Here is an 8,212-nt window from a genome sequence, read left to right as displayed (position 1 = left end):
TTTGGTTATTTTTTAATCTTTCTTTTGGATGGATGTCATTTTTAAAGCCTCTCAGAAATGAAGTCATTTGCAGAGGCAGTCTTAAGGGCCTAATAAGCCAATGTAAATTTTTTATGATTGTCACAGGATTAATTGGGTTACACAGAATTGCCCCCACCCCAAATTCTTTCAAACTTGAGAATGGAAACATCCCTGCGTAGAGGACGGACCTCACAAGAGGACAGAAGCCACTTGACAGAGTGTGATTCAAAAAGATGCACTTGAGAAGGTCACCAGTCCCTCAATAATGTCCTCATTGACTTTTGCCACAATGGTATCTTTATTTCTTTGTGTGTTCGAGACTGCAACAGCTGAGCGGAGGGAAACAGAAAGCATGATTAAGGCACCACAGATAAAATTCATTTTCTCACAGTCTTGGTAGGACCTCGCTTGATTATAAAGACACAACTCTACGTAGATAAAGATGTAAAGAGCCTTTTTCTCCGAAATAACATTCTCCATTAATTTTGAAGCGAGATTACTGATTCAGTTTACCGGATAACTCCTTCTTTCCCATATCTAAGGTCTAATAAATTAGGTGTTTTAGAAAAACTGGTGTATATAAGATGCTATAGCTTGATTTATATCTATTATTGAATTTCACTACAATTTTAGGATTCAAAAAATATCAGCCTTAAAAATTAATTTAAAAATCACCTTTGAAAACATTAATGGTTGCCTCGACATGCTCTGGATAAGGAAGCCCCACCCCCAGGCACTGCATTACCATTGGCAACTTCTCCCTACTTCTAGAGTCTAGAATCTAAATCGCTCTGCCTCCTCTCAGCCTTGAATCTCATATTATCATACTTTATCAATCACTACTCCTCCCTGTGAATCATTAACCAATTACTGGGTCATTTCCCATCATTTCTTAAAGTATTATATCCAACTAGCTTCCAAAACTTTATATCTTGAGTCATGTTTTAGATTTATAGCTAATCCTCTCTGCTGCAGACTGAATGTGATCCCCACCCCCACAAAACTTCATATGCTGAAACCTAATCACCCACGTGATGATATTAGAACGTGGGGCCTTTGGGAGGTGATTAGGTCATAGGAGCAGAACCCTCATGTATGGGATTAGTGCCCTTATCAAAAAGGCCCCAAAGAGTCCCATTGTCCCTTCTGCTATGTGAGGACACAGTGTGAAGACACGGTCTATGAACCAGGAAGCGGGCCCACAACAGACACCAAATCTGCTGGGCACCTTGATCTTGGACTTCTCAGCCTTCAGAACTGTGTGAAAGAAATTTGTTGTTGATAACACACCTAGTCCATGATATTCTGTTACAGCAGCCCAAACCGATCAAGAAAGCACTACAACCTGCCTAAATGTGTCTTCCTTCCTCTTTTAATAAAACTTGGTGACTTCTACTTATTTCAGCTTCTCTATAAAGCATTCCATAATCTTTCTGGCTTTTCAAACTTCAAGTCACTTGGGCATCTTGTTAAAAATGCAGATTCTGACTCAATAGTTCTGGATGAGGCGAGAGATGATGCATTTCTAACAAGCTCCTAGGTGATGTTGCTGCTGCCAGCCCTCAGGTGTGCTTTAAGTAACAAGGTTCTAGCTGACAGCTGTGTCTACTTCCTCTAAATTCATATAGGGCAGGGCAGGCACCATGCATGATTTATTCATCTTTATACCTCCAGTGAATCACAGAGTACTTGGCACATCACAGCATTCAATAAATATTTGTTGAGTAAATGATTGACTGAATGAATACATTCAACGTAACATACATTCAGTGTAACATTCAATCTGGCAATTAGAAATTCTGCTTAAAATAGAGTATTGTTTACGTACTTTTTCTTTGACTGAAATTTAGTTTTGCGCGGGTATCATATTGTAGTCCTTTTCACCTTTAAAGAGCTATATATGCCCTTTGTGTCCACAGAAAATAGACACTCAATATAAGTATTGATTAAGGTGTCAACTGATAAAAGGATTGATTGAATAAGTAACTGTCAAAGGCCAACAAGCTGCACATGATCTACCTAGAATGCAAGGGTCATTTGACAAGCTGACCACACTAATAAATGGAAAGCTTCATGTTCATCAAAAGGCTGAGTCAGGGGGCAGAAATGTTAAAATGAGCAACCAGTCAAAAAAGGTCCTTTGTAGACACAGACACACTCTAATGAGAAAAGTGCTTCAGTTAGTTAAAATGCCAAGCCAGTGGTTGATATGCTTGGGAATAAAACCAAGCATTATTACTCGGGTAGGCAGATGGTGCTTTTTTTTTTTTCTTAATTCAAAGCTTCACTTTTGTAAATAACAATGGAGATTGAACAACTGGCACATACCAAGCTTTGCAGGCTGTGTTAAGGGTGTTCAGCAATGAATTTCCTCAACAATTTCTGCCTTTGGAGTATTTAAATGTATACTGACCTGCAGTATGATTTATTCAGTATTTCCCATCTGTGTGTTATCTTCTCAATCTGGACGCAGACGCCCAGGAGTAGGGACCTTATCTGTGCATATGGCGGGCACACAGTAATACTTGTTGAATAAATAATATATTTAGACGAACTTGGATAGCACACCATTCTGGTTCCAGATATGGATCTGGTATTAAGCAGAGAAGGATAAGAAAGGTTCAGGAAGTGGAATTTGAGGCACGTAACTTGAGTTGATTCCCAGACTGGAGAGAGACTTCACGTACACTGGATATGAATTTCTTTTTCTTTTTCTTAGTTATATCCCCAGAAGATGAACTAGCTTAGAATTCTGCCAGTGAGTTGTTCTTTAAAAATATCATGTCATGTAAATAGATGAAAACTGCAGTGCCCTGAAACTTTCAGAACCACTTCACCAAACATTGACTCTGCCATGAGATTACAAATAAACAGATGCAAATAATTTATCAGTAGGGGCAATGTGCTGTTATCTTCTTATTATATTTGTATAATATATGAATTTGTATAATAATATGTATATATATGGCTCAGATTACTATATGGTTCAAAATATAATGCTTAGAACTCATGTTTTGATCTATTAACTACGTATTCTGTAATTACTTAGACAATTATGCTTTGATTCTGCTTAAAAAGCATTCTGCAAAAACATAGGGGCTTCTCATACATATAGTATTTAAAATAGAATGGAAAGAGCAATCTGTAACTTAAAATTATACATAACGTTTAGCATCATTTAAAATTAGAGCACCAGAAGAAGCAGATTTCCATGGCATTTTCATTATGCAGAGAGGTAAACAACAAATAAATAAGTCATACATGAATATGAAATTAACAACACGATAATTGCTTTATTCCTAGAGTGTGTGTGATATTAAATCCTCAAATAAACACTTGCGTAACCTCATTCTCACATATGGCTATTGCTTTTATCAAAAGCAGCACACCTGGAACACTCCAACTAAGACAGCTTCCGCAAGTCCACAGAAATCACTGCCACCCCCTGGAAATTTCATAGCGGTTTCTTTGCAAGCTCTAGTATTGGAGGGATATTAGAGAATCCATGGAAGTGAGAGGAAATGTAACCGTCGGTAAAAGATGCATTTCACATATTATTATTTTGCACGTGACATCATACTTCACTCCTCTGCTAGTTCTTTAAGAAGCCTCATCCGGATCATCAGCCCAGCCATCGCAGGGAAGTACTACCACCCCACTGAGACCAAGTCCAAGCTCTCCTTCTCTTGCACAGACCCCTGCTGACTTGTTTTACAACATTTATGCAGGAAACTGTTAAACCTTATATCTGCTGAATTTTTCCTTCTCTGCAGAAATTCTTTTTTTGTATTTTTCTTTTGACTCTTAATAGCAGCTGAAGTCTATCTTGCGCTCTGGGCCCAGCTTTGCCCTAAGTTTAACCCGAAGCGATGGTTTCTCCATCTTACTCAGAGCCTGAAACTTACTCATTTATAGAGAGGCTTCTGACACTACTGGAGTCTTCCAGTAAGCAAGGGTTAAAGGGTCAGTAATAATGTTACCTCTACCCTTTGAGTATGAAACTGTTAATGTTCAAAGTTATTTGATGTAACCTGATAAAAACATCTCATTATTTTCCACAAGGCGCTCAAATGTGAGGTTCGGAAGGGATGTATAGCTCATGCACTATGACACTATCTTTCCTAGCAAGAAATACCAACCACTTCGTTGGAAACCAAAGACTGAAAAATAAAATAAAAGGAAAAACATGAGGCAATTATGAGATCCAAAGAAAAGAAAATCTTGTTATCCCAAATAAGCATATTTAAAAATTATTAAGTTCTATTGTTCCAGTGATGAAATTAGTATGTCTTTGTTGATCTAAACTTAAATTTGACACAATGGGTAAATTTAAGCCTGAGGCTTTTATGCCATTATCAGAGCCTCCGTCAGTGAGTGCTTTAACCTAATTATATTTGATGCAGCAAATCAACAAAACCACTGCTGGTTATGACCTCTGCCAAGAGCACTAGCGAGCTAGACAAATGGAGCTTAAGATGCTATTAGTTGTTCTGTTGCAAAGTTCCAGATACAAGCCGACAGGAGGCTGTTGCTTGACTGGGGCACGCGGCCACCAGATGGCATTCTGCATTGGCTTGTGGCAAAGCTCACAGGGATACTGGCACATTTTCTCTGTCAAAATGAAGGTTTTCCAATTACAAGGAGATAATGCGAGGAGATGCAAACTTAATCTCTTGAACAAAAGGTTGCAAGCTGTGTAATAGCCATTTCAGGGGAGTGATTTCACTATTGTTCAACTGATTTAAACATTGCAGATCACAAAATAGGCCATCTTTCCTAATAAAACCAAGGAATCGGCTGCAGTTGATTTTATTTCCTGGAACAATGTTGTAATGGTTTCATCATCTGAGGGAGGCTTCTTTTGAATTAATGCTTTACCATTGAATTGAACCCTGTGATTATTTTTTTTTTCCTCATGTGTGAACAGGTACAAAGAAGCCATTTTTCCCTATAGTGAGACACAAAATGCCTTAAATGAAGGCTTCAGATGTGATGTTATAACAGACCCCTGTTGTATACCAGACCATAGAATTTCATTAGGAAGACTAGATGTGTTAAATGGTAAGAAGGCACCATTATCATCAAAACCTGTGAGACAATTTAGCAAAAATGTTTGCTTCTTCATTTTCTAACCCAGTGAGCACTGGCAAAAATTGTATGTAGAACTATCAATAGCTATGGAAATAAGGTGACATGCCTCAACACTTGTCCAAAAATACCTGACCCATCAAAGCAAGTCAGTAGGTACTTTGTTGGAAGGTTACTTCTCAGGAAGGGGTGAATTTGCCACTTGACATGAACACGCTGTGACAAAATAGGAGAGTCATTGTGTATCCATTTCTGCAAATCCAACAGGGATGAGAGCTTGTGTATGCGACTTCCAGCAGAATGTTTCACAGGATAACCATAACCACACTCCTGTATCGAATACTTTATACAGAATTTCAGCAGAGAGTAAATGTCAATGATCACACAGTTCTAAAATAAGCAAATATCCTTCAATATTTTTGCTGGATTCCTGTGTGTGTGTGTGTGTGTGTGTGTGTGTGTGTGTGTGTGTGATTTAAAGAGAATCAACCAATCCAAAAAATTTTAAGCACAGATTCAGGATATTAAAAAGGACAGGGTAGACTTCCAAACATTAATTAAGCAAACACACACAGAAAGTACTTTCACATCAAATTCCAAAATCATTTAAAACACCTATTTTATTCATTTAGATGAAGATCAATGTTGCAAGGTTGTATAAAACACCGAATTGCAGTCAATCGGGTAAAACCACAGTAAGCAGATGCCTTTTTTTGTTTCCATAGGAAGGAGCTGGGAAAGTGTCGTGTTTTTTTTTTAACTGAAAATTCAGTCAGCTAAATAAAGCACGATTATAAAGTCTTAGTCTCCACTGTAACATTGTAAGATCTGTAAATCAGTCAGAAATAAATGCAAGTCCTTTAAATGACTCAGAAAACTTAGATTCCTACTGAAGAGTTAAAATTTTCAAGCCATGAGCATTTTTAAAAAGTCTCAACATCAACATAAAGTGGTCTATAACAGCTGTTGTAAAGCTCGACATCAATTTTATGTTGGCTCAACTGCTAAACAGCGATCACAACGACATCCCTTAGGAGGCATTTAAGGGCCCAAGTGGATGCAATTTAAAAACTGAGCAGGAAATCAAAACTAATTCTTAGTCTGTTTACAAAAATACTTCTCCCTATGTTCTTGTACCACCACCTAGTGGTTACGTAGCTCTCAATCTGCCCATTAATAGAAACCAAATAGAAGCTGTCGTGATCTTAACAAATGGAGAGGAGAAGAAAGGAAGGAGATGGAAGGAGGGAGGAAAAAAGGAAGGAAAACAGGAGGAAAAGAAAAACAGAAAAAAAAATATAAAAAGAAAAAAGAAAAGGAAAGAGGAGAAGAGAGTAAAACCAAGCAAAAGCAAGTACACACACCATTTCCAGGTCTTAAGATCTAATTCCTCATAAAATCTATAGAATGCTATCAATTGAAATTAAAATATTATTTAAAACCATTCTGTTTTGTGCATTTATTAAGTACATGAAAATTCTGTAGTTGAGATGACAACGGCCTGTTTAAAAAAAAATGATTGGTGAATTTCTAGAGATTTATCCTATACTACAGAACCTACAGATATATTCCCCTGTGTGGTTGAAGTGCTATAAGTACAAAATTACACAAGTATTTGTAAGCTTCACTGTTGATCAGTTTACGTAAATTATGGCACATCCATAAAGTAAAGCATGAAATAGAGCTTTATGTTGCTGTGGAACAATCTCTAAGATATTTGGTTAAGTGGGGGGAAAGCAAGATGTAGAACAATGTGTTTTACAAACTACCACTTGTACGAAAATATGTTTTCTTTTATATGTATACAGTCTCTCTGGAAGGATAGACAAGAAGCTGGAAAAATTACCTTCACAGAGGGACCTGGGTGAGTTGGAAGCCAAGGTGGGAAGGACACTGTAGTTTTGTAGTTTAAACCATGTGGATGTATTCCCTATTTAAAACTAAATACATTTTAAACCTAAGGAATAGTACATGATTAAAAGAAACTAAGTATTAATGTGGCTTTTTTTAAATCAATAAAACCACCTCTGAAACTTTTCATTTGAAGAAAAATTTGTCGCATTGAATATGAATATAAATTTAATCTAAATTTAGTGTAACTGTGACAAAACTGAAGTTTCCATTTTTCTCTATAAAAAGAAATACAGTGGTCCAAAGGAGAGAAATTATTTGTAAAAGGCATAAAATTAAAGTAATGAAATACTAAAACCATTTTACGCTCACAGTCTGACACTCTCTAGAGACCTGGGTTGAGGAATATTCTTTCCAAAGAGTTAGGATGTTTGGGGCCCTCTACTCTGGGCTGAACCGCTTGGACAGTGAGAAAAGGACGTTGGAAGCAGCACTAGTTGCTCACCAGATATCTAAAAGTAGAAAAGTCAAGAACTATTAGGAGTAAAAAGAAGTAGGGAAGGTATATACAGTCTTTAGTAGAGAAGGAATGCGATCTGGACCATTTGGACTCAAATCAACCTTGACAAAGAACTGTGCTTTTAGACCTTAGCCATTGTCTTCCAAATGCGGCCACACCCACAGGCACAGAAAGAGGTTGATAAAACTGGCAGAAGAACAAGGTCTATCACAAATTTTTGTGTTAAAATGTTCATTTGTTAAATACAAACATTTAACATATGCCATTGTTTCTGTAATCCTGATTTAGTAGTTCTTTATTTAGTATTATTCTAGGGGCCTCACAAAATGAAAATATCTGACAAGCCGTAGAGAAGACCCTGAGTACTCAGGAAAGCTGGAAGATAGGTTTAGAAAGGAAAAAGAAAACTCAACAGGTTTTGGATCATGAGACCTGGGGAAACTGGGACTGGAGTGGGCTATAAGAGCACTAAAGGAATAAGGCCGGCGTGGGTGAGGCACAGACAAGGCAGTGCTTCTACCTTCTACCTAAGAAAACCACCCTAACAAAAAAGAAATGCATTGGAATCCTTGACTTTTGTTTCATGACCTGATAAAAACATTCTACCCTTGATATGCCTCTTTTTTTTTTTGTTGATCTTCATATTATTCACTATATTTCAAAGGTCAATATAAACTATGCCACTGAGATGGTTAATTTTATGTGTCAACTTGACCAGGCCATGGGGTGCCC

Source organism: Balaenoptera musculus, chromosome 7 (assembly GCF_009873245.2).
Source record: "Balaenoptera musculus isolate JJ_BM4_2016_0621 chromosome 7, mBalMus1.pri.v3, whole genome shotgun sequence".
NCBI lineage: Eukaryota > Metazoa > Chordata > Mammalia > Artiodactyla > Balaenopteridae > Balaenoptera > Balaenoptera musculus.
The sequence above is the reverse complement of the archived record's forward strand: the minus strand, read 5'-3'. Positions refer to the sequence as shown.